The sequence below is a fragment of the Erythrolamprus reginae genome, chromosome 5 (assembly GCF_031021105.1).
Source record: "Erythrolamprus reginae isolate rEryReg1 chromosome 5, rEryReg1.hap1, whole genome shotgun sequence".
Classification (NCBI taxonomy): domain Eukaryota; kingdom Metazoa; phylum Chordata; class Lepidosauria; order Squamata; family Dipsadidae; genus Erythrolamprus; species Erythrolamprus reginae.
In genome coordinates, this window is record NC_091954.1 from 76,587,422 (window position 1) to 76,608,722 (window position 21,301).

At 39.2% G+C, this 21,301-nt stretch overlaps 1 protein-coding gene across 3 annotated transcripts in view; it reads left to right on the forward strand.

Annotated features, from left to right (window-relative positions):
* Positions 1-21,301, forward strand: part of HDLBP (high density lipoprotein binding protein) — a 74,182-nt gene that overhangs the window by 288 nt on the left and 52,593 nt on the right. The window contains exon 1 of one of the 3 annotated variants that reach the window (XM_070753225.1): positions 11,646-11,734. The exons of 1 other annotated variant lie outside the window; for it this stretch is intronic. The gene's annotated coding sequence lies outside the window, so the exon portion shown is untranslated. Of the gene's footprint in view, positions 1-11,645; positions 11,735-12,083; positions 12,203-21,301 lie in introns of those variants that run through there. One more of the 3 variants, XM_070753226.1, reaches the window with a different exon arrangement.

The following is a 21,301-nucleotide window of genomic DNA, read 5'->3' on the forward strand; positions in this document are numbered from 1 at the left end:
TTAATTTCAATTGGTTTCTGCGGGACACGTGATGTCTCGCGGTAGTCTTATTCTGCACAGCGGAAAGGTTTAGGCAAATATAGAGGCATTTCTTTAAAAATACGAATCCGACCATTTTTGCCTTTGAATGTAATTCACCCCCCCCCCAAAAAAAGTGGGCTTGACGAAGAATCTTAACATTGCCTTTAGCAGCCGTGCAGAAACAAAATCGACCTAGTAACCTTCTTACATATAATGCTCGGATGCAAAGGAAGAAACGCCCCGATACCTTTACAGTCGACATAAAAGGAGGAGGCACTGTAGCTTTTTTTTTTCACTGCAGTATATCACCTAGCAAAATACAGTTTTTGAAAACCCTGATTGGCCAGCTGTTATGGACACATAATTTTTCTCCAAATGATCTATTGCTGGAGACGTCTAAAGCAGGGAAATTAGCAGGTGTTTGTACTAATTTTAAAATATGTGCACATCTGTGTGGTGTTAAAAGATAATCTTAGTTTTGTGCTGTTGAAATTAATGACAAAATTTAGGGTTCTATACGAAATTATACTCCCACTAGAAAGAGCCGATTCATTATTGCTTCCTAATATATGTTGTACCTTTATTGTTGTATTTATTAATATTCAATATAGGCAGTCCTCAACTTAGCATTATTGGGACCAGAATGGCCCTTGCTAACAAAGGCAGTTAATTGAGTCACACCCAATTCTACATCCTTTTTTTGCACCAGTTATTAAACAAATCACAAAGTTCTTAAGTGAATTGTGGTCATTAACTCAATCTGGCTTCCCTCATTGACTTTACTTCTTCACCCAGCTTTGTAGGTTACAAAAGGGATCACATATTCCCAGGATGCTGCAACCACCCTAAATATGTACTAGTTGCCAAGTGTTAAAATTTTGATCATGTTACTTTGGGGGTGCTGTGGCTGCTGTGTTTGTGAGGACTGGGATTAAGCCATTTTTTCAGTGCCATTGTAACTTGATCACTGAATGGTTGTAACCTGAGGACTAATTGTACAAACAATGCATTTTATTTATAATTTAGACTTGTAAGACTACCCAACTCATGGTGGTGCATGGATTAAAAACAGTTACGGTAAATTGGGAGAATAGACATTTCTTTACCAAAACAGACCCTGAATGATCCCAAACTTGGGGGAAAACAAACAGACTTTCCATGATTGTTTAAAAACTTATGGAATTGGTGCAATCTGAATCTGGGGGGTGGGAGACCATGCCATGGCATCTCTCATCCCCATAGTACATTTACTATGTTCCATCAGATGGCATTTCTTATTGAATAGAATCTAAAGCTCCGTTGTGTCAGATCTTATGGGGTGGATAGAAATAATAGATGAGAAACAGCATCTCAGATAACTTGGCTGTAGGGCTATATATATGAGATATATAATTTGCATATCTTGGATATGCAAATTATTAAAAGTAATAATACTAGTGAGAAAATATTTTAATCACAGTTTTCTGTTTGAAACAATTATTGTATATTCTATTCAGAATTAGCAGTTTAATTTCAAGCTTAAACTGGTGCCATCCTCTAAAATGGCCCAAAGACTCAGTTTCACATATAAAGCAATTATTTGGAATTTCCTAATTCTAAAGCATCTGTTCGAGTTTAATATGGCGATTAAGGTATTGTTAGAATCTAGGAGTTTACCAGTTCTGGTCCTTCCTTGGGCACAAAGCCACCTGGGTGATCTTTCAGATAGTCATTCCTAGTCTTAGGAAAGACCCAATGACAACCCACTTCAGAAAAAAAATGCCAAGAAAACTCTGGCAGTGACTGATCTTGAGAAGAAGTGAAACAAGCTGGGAGCGCATATGGCCAGCAGGGTCACTCAGGGTAATGAAGGTAATCTCAGCTGTCCAGCTAAAGCAAGAAAGCTTCTATATTGGGCAGGAGTGATACAGGGAAATGCTGGAGGTGGATATTCACTTTAGTTATATTGGCAAATACAGCATTCCATATTGCATAGAAGTCACTGGTAAACCTCTTCTTTATACACACACACTAACAACATAACATGGATAGACAATATAAAATTATTACAATATAGAACTATATGATGGGCTATTCAGATCTGATGGCATTGAATATGCTACTAGGAGAAACTAAGGAGCTTTTGATATGCCAGTGGTTATTATGATACAGCTAGACTAAAGCTTCAAGAGATATCTTTGCAGGAAAAGAAAATCAAGCTGCTAAAGCAGAACTGGGAATGTGGAATGTATGAAGCTGGATGTGAGAATGATCGATACACTTTGCAGATGATACATCAATGATTAGTCTCATTGGAGACAATGATGAAACCACATACAGACAGGAAATTGAACAACTAGCTTCATGTGGTGCGAACTGAACACACTCAAAATTGTAGAAATGGTAGTAGACTTTAGGAGAAACCCTCCCATTCTACCAACTCTTACAACACTAGACAACACAGTATCAACAATAGATACCTTCACATTTCTAAGTTCTATCTTAGCTCATGACCTAAAATGGTCACCTAACATCCAAAACGTCATCAAAAAAGCACAAGAATATTCTTTCTGTGCCAACTCACAGAACTCAAACTGCCCAAGGAGCTGCTGATACAGTTCTGTAGAGGAATTATTGAATCTGTCATCAGCACCTCTATAACTATCTGGTTCGGCTCCAACAATACAGACACAGACTTCAGAGAATAATCAGAAATGAAGGAAAACAATTACTGCCAACCTGCCTTCCATTGAGTAACCGTATACTTTACGAGTCAAAAAGAGGGCTGTGAAAATGTTTACTGACCCCTCGAATCCTGGAGATAAATTATTTCAACTCCTACCCTCAAAACGACACTATAGAGAACTGCACACCAAGACAACTAGACACAAGGACAATTTTTTTCCAAACTTCCATCACTCTGCTAAAAAAATAATTCCCTTATCACTGTCAAACTATTCAGTAAGGCTCATTACTATTGATATTCATCTTCTCATTGTTACCATCACCCATCTCCTCCTACTTATAACTGTATGACTAACTGGTTGCTTGTATCATTACGATTTATATTAATATTGATTTGTTTCCTGATAATTTGTACCCTATGACAATCATTGTGTTGTACCTCATGATTCCTGACAAATATATATTTTCTTTTATGTACACTGAGAGCATATGCACCAGAGACAAATTCCTTGTGTGTCCAATCACACTTGACCAATAAAGGATTCTATTCTACAGTGAAAGATGAAATTAAGCATCTATACTTTGACATCTCCAGCATTAGTGAATGGGCTGGAAATGGATGCTTTTGATCAGAAGGTCATAATGTTTATTATTTAGGACAAGCAAGAAAAAACAAGGAACAATGTTGATAAAGTTCATGCTGCATCGTCTAATGTAGCTGAAAGGGAACTTGGTCAGCTTTATCCTCAAGTTCAAGCAAGCAAGCAAGGAAGATGTGCCACTTGTGGATGGAAACTGGAATACCAACATTAGAAATACTGAGAAAAATGTAGTTGGACTATAAGACTTAGAAGACTAAAATGATAGTTACTTAAAGCTCAGTTATAGCAACAAAGACATGACTACGAAAGGAAACTGGGTGTTGGAACAAATGACAGAAATTGCTGAGAAGAGAAGAGAGAAACCAAAGCCAAGAATGACAAATATCTTACAACAGAAAATATGAGCAAACTGTTAAAAGAGGCAAAGAAGGAATATTACAGCAACATATTTAAAGGCACTAAGTATGAAAGTGATCAAAGCAGACAAATGAGATCTTAATACTCAGATGATTCCAACTTTCCATTAGTGTGCTAAAGGTTACCAATGGACAGATTAAATGATTCACAGAAGATCACAGGTGAAAGTATACTGAAATTCTGTACAGTAGGAAAGTCAAAATTAAAACAGCTTAGAATATATTCCATATTTGCAAGAAACTAGAAATGAAATTAGATCTGCAGTCTGGTTATTTCAAAATTAGAAGGCTACAGGAATTGTCAAATGTGTAAAGATAATGCAATGGAAGAAAGAATCTGTAAAGGTTCTAACCCAGGTATCCCAGCAAATCTGGAAAACAATATTGAACAACCGATTGGGAGAGGTTAGTAAAAATACCAATATTAAAAAAATAATAATTCAGCCTTCCATCCTTACGAGGTGGGTAAAATGAGGACCCAGATTGTGGGGGCAATAGCCTAGCTCTGTTAAAAAAAAGTGCTATTGCTAACATGCTGTAAGCCGCCCTGAGTCTAAGGAGAAGGGCGGCATAAAAATTGAATGAATGAATGAATAAATAAAGGGGGGGGGATGAGACAGCATGTAGACTATTTTACCGTATTCTTAATTTGACATGTTAGCACAATTGTGCATAGAGTTATACAATGCTGATTAGAGTTCTCCATAGAAAGGGAAATGCTTGATATTCAGGCTGGCTTTAGAAAAGGCGGAGAAACATGAGACATTATTGATGATTGAGAAAGCAAACAACAAAAATAAGTCAGTGTGTACTTCATTGATTACAAAAAGGTGTTCAAAATATGCTTAGAAAAATGGGAACCCCAGAGCATCTCATTGTCCTCAGACAAAAGAATCCACAGTCCAAATGGCACATGGTCAAATAGAGTAGCTCCAGCTCAAGAAAAAAAAAACCTAGGGCCATTTAGATATATTATTCTCCTTAAGATACACGTGAAGACCTAGCTCTGGATAAGGCTCTAAGACTGAGAAAAATGGAAGGAAAGAGGCAAATAGACTCACTTATGTAGTTATGAATACGTTATTGGAGGAAATTAAGACAGACCATCATGGAGAATATCTAAATTATATGGTTGCTAATAGATGACAAGAACTTGATGACATGTAGTCAGATCAATTAAATTTTGTTTTCAAAATGCTTTCTTTTTGAGAATTTTTACGTAATCCCAACATAGTCTTCCTTTTCTTTTTAGCTCATTCACTCTTAGTATATTTTTTGCGATTCAATCCCCTTTGTCTCTGAATTATAAAAACAGACTCAAAATACTTCATTTGTTATTTATTTTTCTATCAATTCAATATTCATTTATCACCTTTATTTTTATTATTAAAAAGGAAAAAAAGTGAAGCCATGCCTCTATCATGATTTTCAAAGGAATCACGCAGTTGCTTTCTAAATGTGCCTAGTTATTTTTACTTAATAGCATTTCATAGGGATATAAAAATATAGATTTATTGTCTATCAACAATTGCATTACTTAAAAATTGTCTATATATCCCCCCACCCTTTAAGTAAACATTTTACCAAGGTACGGTGGATGGTATTGGGTTTTTTTTAATGTTGTTTATTATAACACTTGCACTTGTTCACTTCATTTTCTCTATAAAATATACCTACTTTATTCTTTGAAGCATTAATTTTCAAATATATACTCCAGATTCCAGCGTTCAGGTTCTCATCCAACAGCTGGATATCCTTTGCATGCAAAAACTTCAGTACATTTAATTGATACACTTCTAAACAACCATAAAAATTCCATGTACATTTATTCATAATCTGTTAAACAGCCCATACATTTCAGTTCAAAGAGAAATAATTTATTACACTCCATTAATTACACACATGCTTTCCCACTATACACTATACACAAACCAGTTTTCTACTCCATGTCAAATGAAAAAATTTCTAATTCAAGCCTATTCACTTTATCGCATATGTCTGAAGTTGAGAATGTGAAGTAAACACTCTTTCCTCACATTCATACTTTTCTGAATTAGTTGGTGAAAAACCAAAATTCTGGCTTGCGTACCTCATGCAAAATATAAAGTCATACTGTATTGCACTTTTTTTACAGTAATTATATATTGTGGTTGCTACCTTTCATACTAATACAGGTAGTCCTTGACTTATGACCAGAATTGAGCCTAAAATTTATGTTGATAAGCAAGACAAGTTGTTAAGTGAGTATTGCCTCATTTTATAACCTTTTTTGCTACCATTGTTAAGTGAATCACTACAGTTGTTAAATTGGCAAGAGTCTGGTTTCTCAATTGACTTTGTCTGTCATAAAGTCACAAAAGATGATCACATGACCTCAGGACACTGAACTGTCATAAATATAAACCACTTGCCAAGCATCTAAATTTTGATCACATGACTAAGAAGATGCTGCAGCGATTGTAAGTGTGAAAAACAATCATTAAGTACCTTTTTCCAGTGCTGTTGTAACATCAGTCACTAAATGAAAGGTTGTAAGTCAAAGACTATTTGTATTAGTTCAGTGATTTTGTTCTATTTTAAATCATTTTATATATTGTAGTCTCCTACTATAGGCAATGATGAGAAATATCTATTAAACATAGTTTTTTGTTTTATCCAAACCAGGGAAGTGTGTTTTATACAACAAAATTGAATGGTAAATCATCACTGAAACTGGTGCAATCATTACTCCTTTATATCTTTTACCTGAAAAAGTGCAACGTTAACAGTGCTGAGCTACATTCAAGTAATTGGAACATTAACTCATAAGGCTGGTTCTTGTCTTATTGTATATATTTGGGTTGACATTAACAGGATTGTTAATATGACTTTGGACAATCACAGTGCATTTTATGCTTTACTTGTTACACACAGACACACACACACATATACATATATACATATATATGTGTGTGTGTGTGTATTTATATATGTGTGTCTATGTATGTATGTACAGTGTATGTATGTGTATATGTGTGTATATATATATATATACATACATACACACACACACACACACACACACACACACATATGTATAAGTATCAGTAATTAGATTCTCTAGCAAGGGAGGTAGTTAACAAAAATTATACCAGATTGGAAGGAGAATCTTATACCTGATATGTCATGATGGGTTGTTGATGTGTATTGTTGAAGTGTGGTATTTTTTTGATTACAGTAAGTCCTATCAAGTCGTTGCTGGTTCTTAGCAATCACATAGATTACAATATACAGTGTTATTCAAAAAAGAACGAACTGATTTCATGATGTATTACTTCAGTTCTCAAGCATCATCATGTAATGTCAGTGACCATTTGAAAGAAGGGTTATCTGTGGCAGTGTCAATGTAGTTGCACCGTTTTCCCAGCAATGTTCAGTTGTTAGTTGACCCTCGGAATGGCGAGTTCTCAGGAAAAGCCATTCTGCGTTGGGTGGGGGCCAAGACCTTATTCTTTGTGCTTGGCCTGCGAGATCCCCAGACCTAATTGTGTCTGATTTTTTCTTGTGGGGATAAGTAAAAGATCGTGATTAAGTTCCACCACTATCCACTAACCTCAATGACGTTAAACAGCGGTCAACTCAGTGGATTGTGATATGCTGACATGCGCCTGGGAGGAATTCTCATATCACATTGATGTTGCCCGTACTGCAGGTGATGGTCACATTGAACACTTGTAAGACAGGAAAGTTGATTGTGAGTAGAATACTTGGCTGGAGTTTTGTATTACTTTTCCCTAATAAAATATTGTGTCATGAAATCAGTTCATTCTTTTTGAATAATCCTGTATTTACCAACCTATTTTTGTATTTCCTTTTTAAAAATTATTATGTATTTTTAAGTTTTAATTATTTTATTTCCTTGTATATTATAAAATGTATGCCTTTTTCTTATTAAAGCAACAAAATTAATTAAAAACTGGATCCATTGAATTAGCAGAACTGACATTGCTGACCTGTGTTAATTGTATTTTTCTGATTTGGATGAAATAGAGACTAATACCTGTCATTTAAAGATTGCTCATTCTGGGAAAGGAAAAAACAAAGCTGCAAGTACAAACACCTATTTATATAACATCTTATTAAGTAAAAATGGAATAATTTGAACATGAACATGTTTATTCTCGTGACTAAAGCAAATCTTAAATTCTCCATTTAGAATCTTTAGTTTTCCTTTATATGGACCTTCAAATATGTTTGATGTACAGTCTAATGGCTTTGGAAAGCTTTGCTGATAGATCTGTTCAGTGCAAGTATCCAATGGCAGGAAGTGTTACCATTCCTCTTTTGAACATCTGGTTATATCTCATACACACAGGTCTCTACATTTAAACAATATTTTGGTCATTCCGATCATTGGAAAGTAGTAATAGTATAGATCAGTGATGGTGAATGTTTTAGACACCGAGTGCCCAAACTGTGCGCACGTACACGTCCAAAACTGAAAGGTGTGTGCACACAAATGCACCCATGCGCGGATGTGCCCATGCATGGATATGCACGGATAGTAGAGATCCGAAGACCAGCTGGCCGGTGGGAGGCAGGGCATCCCAAAATCGGCAGCATGGCAAGAGGTAAGATCTTTTTCTTTCAGAAGCTTTTGTTTCGTGGTTTGAAGGGAAACAGAAGCTAACAAAAGAAACGCCAGAGTTCTAACCTGGGGCAATGGCGTGCATGCCAGCAGAGAAGGCTCTGAGTGCCCATCTTTGGCACGGGTGCCATAGGTTCCCCATCACAGATACAGATTTTCTATCAGAAAAACAATTATGAGTGAGACTCACCTGAAAGGAGTGCATATAGAGCATGAGTAAGAGTAAAACTTCTTGTCTCTCCCATACGATTCCATGCAGAGATAAAGTACAAATAATGAGTTATTTTAGTGAAAAATGATTTTACTGAAAAAGTATTATTCACACAAGCGGACATATTTATTTTAGGAATAGAAACTCTAGGTATTTAGGCATGACGTTGGTGACCCTTTCAGTTTCATATCTCCTCTTTAGTCACATACTTTGAATATAAAAGGTTTGCTTCCATTTAAGAAGTGTATTTCATACAAGCAGAGAAACATTTCACCTAATATATTATAATGGATTTAATCTGTGACTTGCTAATGTTTAAACAATATAGAGTAATGAATTGTATGTTTTTCCTTGTAGAATATTTTATTTGTTTTTTGAAAACTTTGCAAAAAATTACCATAGACTCATTTTGATACTTGCCCCAGAGATCATGTTTTATGTAATAGAGAACATGTTTAGGTCCAGGACTGCTCCTTTAAGTTTTTCCTTCAAGCTACTCTGACTTGGTGCACCAAAACCACAGATTTCATGCTTATACTCAGTTTGGGTTAATGATTCTGATATAATATGAACCAAAAATGCTTGTACATAGTGAATGCAGGATAGAAAGTTAGGCATCTCAGATTATGACATTTTAAGCAGTCCAGATACAATTTATCACCATTCACACATATTAAACCATGGGTTGCTTAACATGTCATTGCATAAACTACAATATCTAATTTACACTAAATATACTAAAAATATGGTTGCATAAACCATAAGCTAGCCATAAACCATTGTGGCTTATAAACTATTAATGAAGATTTAGGCAAATACCAGCAAACATTCAAAAATAGGTTTAAAAATGATTGTATAGTGCATAGAACTGAAGACGCTAATATGATTCTTAGCATTCTGGTTATTAAAATTAAAATGAAGTGAATCTCACCAACATTTCAAGATTTGAATTATAGAGTTATGAAAATCTTCAGTTTGTAGAATGTGGTTGTCAAAAAGAGTTCCCATGGGGAACTTAATCTTGTTGATAGCTGAAGCTAGCAGATTTGAACAGTGCCATGTTGGGGATCATTTTTAAATGAGAATTGATTGAACTGTATTCCCTGCAACATGCCATTATTAATGTGTTTGGCTCTTTATTGTTTTGGAGGAGTGGGGGATTTTTTTTACAATCTTTTACAAGTGATGTCGGCTGGCGGGACCTAGGGGAAGAGCCTTCTCTGTGGGGGCCCCGGCCCTCTGGAATCAGCTCCCCCCGGAGATTCGTACTGCCCCCACCCTCCTCACCTTCCGAAAGAGTTTAAAAACTCATCTTTGCCACCAGGCCTGGGGTTCCTTAGATCTTCCCCCCTGACCCATTAATGAATGCTTTAGTTTAATTGTTGAATGAATGGTATTGATAGTTTTTTTAATTAGAATTTAAATTTTTTTTTAAACATATTATTAATTGGATTATTATTACTGTTTCTTGTTTTTCTATACATCCTGTGAGCCGCCCCAGTCCTCAGAGAGGGACAGCATACAAATCCAATTAAATCTTAAAATCATAATCTGAGTGTTTTTAGAAGGGCCAATAAATTGAATAAATACTGCAATTCCATTGTCAACAAAAGAAAAATTATAGTTGAAAATTAGAATGCACTTAAAATCTCCATTGTTCCAGCAATGTGACTTACAGCTGTGCCATTTATCCCCACTACTGCTACTTTTAATCATTTTCTTTACCCTTGCTTACAAACCACCTATGAAACATAGCTTCACTATGTTTCACACAGTGATCAAATGTGTTGACAAGTTATTCCCAAGTGGCTAATTGTCTATGAAAAGTACCTAGGAATTCCAGAACAAGTATTTTAAAGTGGAAAACCTTGAGGGCCAATAATGAACCATCAATGTGCTGAGAGAAAGTTGATTGAATAGGAATGACTGCTTTTTATGGCTTGGGTTTTTAGATTTTATATTTAATTAATTGGATCTAAAATGTTATACATGTTTTGATTAAATGTTGTAAGCCACCCCAGTCTTCAGAGAGGGACGGCATAAAAGTTCAATAAGTAAGTAAGTAAGTAAGTAAGTAAGTAAGTAAGTAAGTAAGTAAGTAAGTAAGTTGCGGATGGGAACATATCCTCCAAAAATATTAACCTAAAAGTATCCCCAAATCCTATGGAACTATTCCCTAATCTATTCACACAATAAATTAAAATGTAATAGACTAGTTCGTAGTACAATATATTCTGTGAACCCAGACAAATTAATTCAATAAATTGTACTTGACTGTAAAAAATATGACTTTAACAATCGAGTTGTCGAAGCGTGGAACTCATTACCGGACTCAATAGTATCAACCCCTAACCCCCAAAATTTCTCCCTTAGACTATCCACGATTGACCTCTCCAGGTTCCTAAGAGGTCAGTAAGGGGCGTACATAAGTGCATTAGTGTGCCTTTCGTCCCCTGTCCAATTGTCTTTCCTTTATCTCATATATCATATATATTTTCTTCCTTTCATATATCTTCTCTATTTTTACATATTATCTTTATATATATTACTTCATGTCTATTCTCTTCCATATGTATTGTGTATTGGACAAATGAATGAATGAATGAATGAATAAAAATGGTTAATCATCAATATGTGAACCCAGCCAGTAGATTTGAAGAATAAAGCTTGCAGTTTGTGTTTGTTTGCTAACAAGTCGGATCTCCTGTAATTTATTCCTACATTTTACTTCTGTTTTAACATAAACCAAGTAAATCCAATTCATAAAACAAATTTGTTAACAAAAGGAGGTTCGCCCCAGAGATGGTTCGCCGCTCCCTAGATTACAACTTGGACTGATCTCCTTGCTTGCGTGTCATTGCTCCCCGTGCTGGTCCGGGCAGCTGGGGAATTCTGGGAGTTGAAGTCCAGAGATCTTCAAGTTGCCAAGGTTGGGAAACAGTACTAGCGGACGGTGTGCGGGTAGTAGTTACGAAGCCTTGCTTCCAGCCTCACTCGCCGAAGCTTTGCGGTTGCTCTCAGCTGGGCTGGGCCTTCCCGGGAAAGGAAAGGGAAGGGGCTCGGCTTTTCTGACGTGTGAGCTCGGGATTGGCAATTTCTGTCTCATATTAGCAGACGAGAAGGTGCCTCGCCGCTTTCTCGGGAGCGCTTCGGGGCTTCTCAAGCACAGCGAGCTAAGCAGGCACGGGCCGGAGTGAGTGCCACGTAGGGGGAGGGGGGGCAATCGGGTGGGCCAGAAAGGAGGGGATCGCGTCGCTGGAAAGGGTGGGGGAGAGAAGCCGGGGGTGGATCGCTTTGGCGGGGGGGAAACGCGGAGCCTTGCTCGATGCCTTGGAGGAATGGGGGCCGGGCGGGATTGCCGACGTGGAGGTAGAGGAGAGGAGGTGGCTGGCACCGGGTGCCCTTCTATGCCCTCCAGTATAGCTGCCCCGCGTTGTCTCTCTTTCATTCCCTTAGTAGTCAAAAAAACTACTCCGAGCCGGGCGCCCTCTCCGCGTCTGGCCGCTCTCTTGAAGAGGAGGAGGGGGGCGGGGAAAGGGATCGGACTACGTGTCATAGCCGCACACGAGCCGGATCTTTCCTCCTTCCCGACTCAGCCGCAAAAAACTTTTGCACTCAACTTTGCTGCCTGGATCTTCCGAGGGGAGACGCGGAGGGGAAAGTAAGGCCACCTGGCTTCGGTTTATGCTGTCAAATTAGGAGAAAGGGAGGGGGCAGGCAGCGCGATTTGGGACGTGGTTGCACTCTGCCATTCGTCTTCCATTCGCTTTGGACTGGGCCCCTGGCAGCTTTCCTAATCTGGAAGATTGAAGTAGCCATCATGCCAGTTTAGTCCCGTGGCTCTTTCCACGCTTGGTTCCAGAGCCTAGAGCAGACCTGGAAAAGCCTCCATTAGGGAATACTCTCCAGGTTGCCCCCTCCCCTTGGAGATGTGGCAGAAGTGCTCGCTTGCACAAGGAGCTGCCATTTCCTTCACTGACTTGATCACCTGCGTTTCTCCCTCCAGCCAGAATAGGGGCAGGAATTGAGCCCCATGAGTACATGTACTTTTTCCCCTGTATTGCCAGAAGAAGTAGAGAATGAGGGTTGCAAGGTGGAAGCAGTTTGTTTTGTAAGATGAAGGTATTTGGCTTGCAATGTTCTACCTAATCCTTAGGCCTAGTTAGTTATATTTGCCAACAAATTTACAGTCCATATGACACTGCTATCTGATGACTGTGATCAGTACAGTATTCAGTTTCTAAATAAGATGGGTGGACATGCATTTGCCTCCTGCTTTTGTGACAGTCACCTCCTTCCACTATTGAGAAATAAGCTAGGAGTTGTTTGGCAGCTTGGTTCACAAGCTAATTGGTGATATTTTCCCCTTCTCAGGCTCCCCAACCCCAGAGCTAGAAAAAACAAGGCTGGGTATGAATTGGACACAATTCTTTAATGTCCACAAGCCTCTTTAGTTGACCCGTTTGGTATCTGGGTCAGTTGAAAAACAAAGAATAAATACCACATTAGTTCCAATCCCCCATCCTTGTGTTTTCCAGAAGTTAAAAGCAAAACAGCAGGCAGGAGTACGCAAATCCTGAATCTTGCTCTCCCTTTAAATACTGCTAGGAGAGGATAGGTTATACAGAAGCAAATCTTTTTGCAGCATGCAAAGGAATTGAGGGCAGGAGTGTAGAATTTGAGTACCCCAAGTATTCTGAATTATAGCTCCCAGCAGTTCTCATCATAGGCCACACTAGCTGGGATTACTAAAACTTGCAGAGTCCTGTAGTTTTTTTGTGCATGTAGTGTTTTGGTAATGTATCAGTTAATTTCTTTCGTGCTGACTAAAGAGGTGGAAATGTTCAAGTGTGATTTCCACGCTCTGAGAAATCCAGTTGTTTAAAATTCTTTGCTGTCTTTTTATGAAAGAAAGTGAATAGGTGGGTGTAACATAACTCATGCTGATATGTAGTCTCTGGGCAGCATTATGCTTCATTTTCTAAACAGAGAGGGCAGAAGTAATTGGAGATAGTAACAGTTCTGTGCAACCATATCCAAGCTTGCATTACAGGACATGTAAGCAACTGTTCATTAGTTTTGGTGTTGGTAGCCCCCCTGAAGCCTTAAAATGAGAATACTGGAAGCTTGGATAATTTTGATTCTGTTTCCTTTAATTTGAGCTTCTATATTTGTTAGCAAATCTCAGATCTCACAATCCGTAGGCCGATCTTAATTGACAGATTCATTTTCTATTGCTCATAAATTTATATGAGCAGTTTCCCAGGGATTACTGTACGTTACTGTAGAAATGCCAATTTTTAAAAATCATTAAAACACATACTCAAAGAGTTTGTGAAATTTCATTTTTTGAAATATTGAAATAAGTCTTTTTGAAAGAGTCCAGTCATTTCAGAAAAAAACCTGTGCCTTCCTAGCAAACAGATAGTTCCATAAGTGGGTTATTGTGAAGTTAAATTATATATCTTGACTTTTTTTTCAGCAGATACATAAGAATTGTGTACAAAAATCTAAGGGAAGGGGGATATGTATTACAAAATCTGTACTCCGCTACTTAGTGGCATAAGAATGGTTGATTTAGAGCTAGTCCTTGCCCTAAAAGTAGTTCAATTCAACTCAATTCAATTTATTAGATTTGTATGCCGCCCCTCTCCGAAGACTCTTGTCATACAAAAGTAATGTTGAAGTCTACCATAGAGGCCTTGCTATGCTTCTGATGCTCTTGGACACAAAAGGGTGTTCTCTCACAAGGGTGTGTATATTTTTGTGTGTAGTAATAAAATGTCAGAGTAGCATGTGAATGAATTGGATGTTTTCAGTTCATTCATTCATCCAGTTTTCAATGTTTTTTGTGGCTGGCTACAGACTTGGAAGTAAATTGCTGTCATATCTGAAAGCATATTTATGATTTGCTGATTTGACAACTCCATTTCTTTAATGTCAGTTTGGATTTGATCTAAGCATGGAAAGCTGCTTTTTTTCTTTAAACTTCCCTTCTTTTTAAAGTGTTAGAATTAGTGTTAAGAGTTTAGACATCATCAGAGAGAGACCAGTGACAGATGTTTAGCAGTTAAGAATTTATTCTTTAATCGTTTACTGTTTGGATTACTGCAACGTGCTTTATATGGGACTGTCGTTGGAGACCACCTTCACAGCTGTCAAACTGATGCCCTGCAGGCCAAATAGGTTATGCGCTGGCCATGCCCACACTGGTTTAGTGAAAGAGGGAGAAAAATGTGACATATCATGTGACACTGCCATGACACTACGAGTTTGACATCTCTGATCCAGAGGTTGCAATTGGTCCAGAATGCATTAGCATGAAATTTTGGGTGACCCAACTTCACTTGAGCAATACCATTGCTCTGTGAGTGTGTTAGCTTCCAGTTTCTTTTCAGGTAGAATTCAAGGTGCTGATTATCACTTTTGAAGCTCTATATGTCAAAGGGTAAGGTTACTTCTCAGGCTGCCTTTCTCTGAGTGGATCAGCCCATCTTAGTAGGCTAAATTAAGTCAATGTGTCCCCTCCCTGAAATGTTGCCTTTCTGAAGTGTGCTTTCTCTGTGATTGCCCCAGATCCTTGGGATCCCACCTGAGATCAGCGGGACTTCCACCATTATTAACTTTTTGAATCATTTCCAAGCATGGCTGGGGTGTGTGTGTGTGTGAGCTGTGAGAATGTTTTGTCTGCACCTGAGGAGAAGACTATCTTTGTTATTAACTATGATTTATGGATTGTTGTGAGCATATAAAGTCATTGTATGAGATAGGACAGCCATATATGTCTTATAAATCTGTTGGGTGAACTAGTAAAAATTTGTGATGGGATGTTTGTATCTGTTTCATTCAGTGAAACTAAAAAAAAGTGCTATAAAACTATGACAATTTTGTATCTGAATATATTTTCATCTTTGAAGTTATTTCTCAACATCTTTTTCCTTTTTATGTAATTTCAACAATTTTTAAGGCTTGATAAAGGTCAGGTTCCATATAATCCTAATTTAAACTAATTAGGATTATATAGAACCTGACCTTTATCAAGCCTTATAAATTGTTGAAATTACAGCCAGCTGTAGATGCAGATTACTAAAGAAATAACTCCTGTTTAAAATACCAGAAGTATTGTTTCTGCTTAAAAGAGCTGTTTCTTTCCTTCTGACCTGCAGAATTGTTTAAAAACAACTGTAGCAAAGCATAATTTTAGTTATCTTGAAGTCTTACTTGATGCCTAGAACATATTCTTCAATTTGATAACTGTTGTTGATTTGACAGTCTCACATAAGTCACCTGTGACATTAAACTGTAAACTCTTACATTTTACTAAATGTGTGACATTTCTTTGTCTAATGCTAGTGTTGATAAATAGTGCTGTTTTTTGGTTGTATTAAGTAATATGTCCACAAGGCAGTATTGCTGTATCTGCTAGATTTAATATTACAAATTTTGTCAGTTACAAAAGTTTACCACTGTGAAACATGATTTAGAAAATTGTTTCAGTAATATTTCTGCAGATATAAAAATGATTTTATATTTTAATATTGCTAATCATGATTGGCACCTTTTACAAACTAGTCAATAAATCTCTGTACTAATGTAAAAGTTAGCCTTTTCAAGAAATTAATGAAGAGCAACAATATAATGACATTTGCTATTCTTCTATAATTGCCCCTTTATTGTTTTACAATTGGTTGGCTGGTAATTTCTTGTTTTTCATAGAGTAACTGTTTTTTTAAAATTTCCTTTCCCCCTCAAAAGCTGTGAATGGTTGTTGGTATAGGCAGTGCTGAGGTGGCATTTATGAAAATTACATCTGTTTCTTTGCTGATACTTATACTGTGAAAGATACTCTGAAGTGTTAGGAAAGTATGTCTACCTTCGTCCAAACACATTAGAACATATATTCATTTATAATTTTTTGTGGGAGAGAAGTCAAAATTTAAAGATTGGGGATTGGGGAAAACAGGATTTGTAATATTTCAAATCAGAATTATTACTTGTTATCCTTCCTTATTTGATTGTTATTAAATATCAATGTTTATGATGTACTAAAAGATTATTTCAATAACCAAAACAATCTTCTCTTGTAGATGTGATTTGAAATGAATGATCTTAAATCATTTGCAAAGATTTGTGGGAAGCCATTTGTAATTTCAATTTTGTTTTTCTTTTATGTTTCCTGAAGTTTGACTATCCAATTATATTAAATGTTACAATTTTTCATACATAAATATATGAAACATTTATGTGTATGTATACAAAAATAAGATTAGTTTTAGCATTTCCTAACAGTTATAGAATGATAATATTCCAAAGACAGTTCCCTTTTTTCTCTGATATGCTTATATCCAAATATTATGGAGGTTGGAATATGTCTGCCCATATGTAAATCTTTTTCTACTTCTCCACCTTTCACCATAATTATTTCAGAATTCTAAAGACATGCTTGAGGGAATATTTGGCTATGTCCAAAATCCCAGGACTAAAAATTAGAGAGGGAAGTTGGGGGAAAAAATTGAAGATTACGATTTTGGCAAATTACTTCTGTATGTCTTTGTAGTCTCAGAATCAAAAACAACTTGAGGGATACTTTACATATTTTCTAAACCTAACTAGAATGGGAAGAATCTGTTAGTTTCTGTCAAAGAAAATAGTTTCTATAGGGAAATTGAAAGGAAGGAGTCTGCATTTACTTGCACGCAATGTACTCTGCATATTTTCCAAAATGTCTTTCAACTTTCTAGAAGGGGTGTTGCTCTTAACTGATATACTCCTTCTCGTGGGATGGAGATAGATAGGAATAGGTAGACCTCATCTGTTAGCCTATTGGATTGAGTCTGTCAATCCTACTGTAAGGACAAACCTTCTTCACTAACTGTCTCCAGCTTTTGGCAAAAGTGTAGAGACAGACTCATTGTGTCTTGTTCTGATGTTGTTCCCCTTGGACCCAGTACCAGTTGGCATCTTCAGGGTGGGACTGAATGCTATCTCCACCACACGAGAAGAGCATATCAGGTAAGGCCAATGGCCCTTCTCCATAGTGGTGGAGATAGCACCCAGGAATGGAACATACCAAAGCTGGCTCACCCTTATGGCTGGGTCGCAACCTGATTTGAGGTCCTCTGATCAGAATGCACTCTTGGGAGAACCTGTCAGCCAAAGGCTGCCTCAGCCAAGGCATAGAGTCCAGCTTATAGTGGCAGATAAATGGGGATGGAGAGGACCATGTAGTTCTGCAGATCTCCTCAATAGAGACTCGTGTTGCCTACACTGCCGTGATGGCTACACTCTGTGTAAAATGGGCTGTAATCGTGGCAATGTACACCTGGATCCCGCAGCCCACAATAGTTGGAATGACCTTGTTACCTCGAGAATCATGCTGGAATGACACAAGGAGTGATTCTGTCTTCCTAAAGGAGGAAGTACTCTTAATGTAAATGTGGAGTGCTTTTCTCACATCTAGAGAGTGTCACTTTTTTTCCATGTTCGGCACTGGATAGGGACAGAAGTTGGGTAAGACAGGTTTCTGGGCCCAGTGGAGCCAGGTGTTGACCTTGGTCACAAGGGAAGGTTCCAACTTCAAGACCACCATGTTGGGATGAAAGATTCAGAGGTCTTTTCTGACCGATAGTGCCACTAGCTCTGAAATCCATCTAGCCAAGGTGAAGGTTATCAGGAAGGCCACTTCGCAGGTTAGGAAATGAAGTGTGATCGACCTCAGTGGTTCGAATGGGGCCTCAGTCAGCGATAGCAGTACTGTATCTTGATCAGATCCCATGTAGGGTATCTGTCGGGTGATTAGCAAGGAATTGCCGAGCCCTGCACAAAAGGATGGAGGACAGGACCATCGCCTTCCCATGGATAGTGTTAGTTGAGAGCTCTTTGTTAAGCCCCTCCTGAAGGAACTCCAGAATCTGGGACATAGTTACAAAGGTTTGGTTCAAAGCCGACCTGGAGCACCAGAAACAAAAAGCCATCCAGGTCAGGTCATAAATGCAGTTGATACCGCGTTGATCATCTTGGAGAAGTAATTGTCCTGGGTCAGAGATTCTGCTCAAATGCCAGGCAGTCAGTTGTAGCCACTGAGGGTCTGGGTGGACCAAGCCCCCTGGCTGAGGGAAATTCTGTCTGACGGTATCCTCCAAGGACTGGCCACTGATAGGGCAAACCATGGCCTCCTGGGCCAGTAGGACGCAATGAGTAATACCTCCACCCTTTCTACCAAAATCTTTTGAAATAGGGACACACAGATAAACGTCTGTTAGATCAATGGGTGTCAGGAAGTTGCTTTCCCTAATACTGTCTAATATGGATTGAAGTGACTGCATCTTGAATTGTTTGTACATGATAAGACAGTCCCACTGCTTTAAGCCCAGAATAGCCCTATAGCCCCCTGAGGCTTTTGGAATCATGAAGAAAATGGAACAGTTCCTCTGGAACTGACTGGATCGCTTGAATGTCCAAGAGATGTTGGATGGTGGTTTCCATGTGAACCTTTGTCAGCTTGTCCTGGAGACAGGAAAATGAATGAAAAGCCTCAGGGTTTGGAGAGGAATTCTAAGGAAAGGCCAACCTGATTGTCTCCAGGTCTCTGGCATCTGTGATGTCCTCCCAATGGCTGGTAAAACGAGCCAGGCGACCCCCAATAGGAGAGTCGGTGTTGCAGTTACTTCTGGCATCTGAATGAACGACTTCCTCCTACATGAGGATCTTTTGTTGGGAAACTATACCTTCTCGCCCTATCCACCTGTGCTAAAAGTGCGGCAGCCCAAATCCACTGTCTGACCCCCTGAAAGATTGGCATCTAAAGTAAGGGGCCGGGACGGAATTTGCACAGCTGTAGATCTTACCTCTATCCCTGGATTCCACCAGAATCTGATCCAAGGACTCCCCAAATAAATTCTCCATTGAGAAAGGGGCAGAGGCCAGTCTCCATTTGTGTTTAGCATCCGCCTGCTACTGGCAGAGCCACTGAGGAAGCTATGGAATTTAGAAGAGCACTGACAGCTCCATGAAGCCCCAGGACCAGCACTGCAAGCCAAGCTCAATCTGACTGCCTGGTCAGAATCATTTCCTGGTGACCTACCATGCCGCAGAGCCGTCTTCAGCATGGTCGAGCTGAACTCTCTTCACGCTGGAATTAGATGGTGATACAGCTATCAAAATTGGTTATACAGTGAACCCTCGATCATCGCGAGGGTTCCGTTCCAGGACCCCAAGCGATGATCGATTTTTCGCGAAGTAGCGGTGCGGAAGTAAAAACACCATCTGCGCATGTGCAGATGGTGTTTTTACTTCCACCGCCGCCCGCCCTTCGCCCGCCCACCCCGTTGCTCGCGCCTGGGGTTTCCTGGGGAGCGAAGCCGGGGGTTCTCCAAGTGCGCGCGCGGGGCCGCTCCCCAGCTGGGGAGCGGATCTGGGGTTTCCCCAAGCGCGCGCGCGTTGCTGGGGCCGCTCCCCAGCTGGGGAGCGGATCTGGGGTTTCCCCAAGCGCGCGCGCGTTGCTGGGGCCGCTCCCCAGCTGGGGAGCGAAGCCGGGGGTTCTCCAAGCGCGCGCGCGTTGCTGGGGCCGCTCCCCAGCTGGGGAGCGGATCTGGGGTTTCCCCAAGCGCGCGCGCGTTGCTGGGGCCGCTTCCCAGCTGGGGAGTGGCCCCAGCAACGCGCACGCGCTTGGAGAAACCCCGGCTCCGCTCCCCAGCTGGGGAGCGGCCCCAGCAACGCGCGCGCGCTTGGGGAAACCCCAGATCCGCTCAGCTGGGAAGCGGAGCTAGGCTGCCCCAAGCTCGTGCGCGCCGCCCGCCCACCCACGCTGTTGCCGGCTCCGCTTCCCAGCTGGGAAGCGGAGCTAGGGTGCCCCAAGCTCGCGCTCCAGCCCACCGCCGCTGGGGTCTTACCGGGGCAAGAGGGGGAAGACCCAGGGAAGCCTCTGCCCGGCGGGGAAACTCCACCATCTACGCATGCGTGGAAGGGCACGCATGCGCAGATGGTGGAGTTTACTTCCGGGTTGAAAACTCGCGAAATAGCCCTTTCGCGATCCTTGAGGACGCGAAACTCGAGGGTTCACTGTATACTTGTATTGTTGGTAGAATCTAAACAAAAATATGAAATATTGAATGTGCAAATGAAAGTAACTTGTTAAAGTTATCAATAATTTTATGAGAAGAGACAGTATAAAGAATGCCTTGCCTAAACTTTTTATATCAGATTTACAAAAGGGACTTGTTAGAGCTGTCAAAGTTTTTGTGAGAAGATATAAGATAATCATGAAAAGAAAGCAGGTGCTAGGACATTATCTGAGGGTATTAAAGATTTTTGGGGAAAGGGGGAAAGAATATAAAGTTGATTTAACGAAGGTTAAAATAGATAGGTTGATATCCCTAGTAATATTTGATTGATTTCTGATAGGACTGGGATGATATTTTATAGGTTCTGTTTATGTATGAGAGATTAGGTAGGGGATAAAGAATTCAGCTGTAAAATTTTAAGTTTATCTGATTAATAAAGGAAAGATTTAAAGTGGATTTATTAGCTACAGCTTGTAATAGTTGTTGCTTTTTCTAATAACTCTTAATGGACTTTTGCCGATTAAGATGGGATGATGCTTTAAAGAACTGTTTGCATACAATGTATGGGATAAAGAGATAATGGTTTGTTGTTCATAAGACATGGTGATAAATTTATTTACGTAATTATATCCCAGTTTTATTATTTTTATAAATAACTCAAGATAGAGAAAATTCATAACACTCCTTTCTACCCCAGT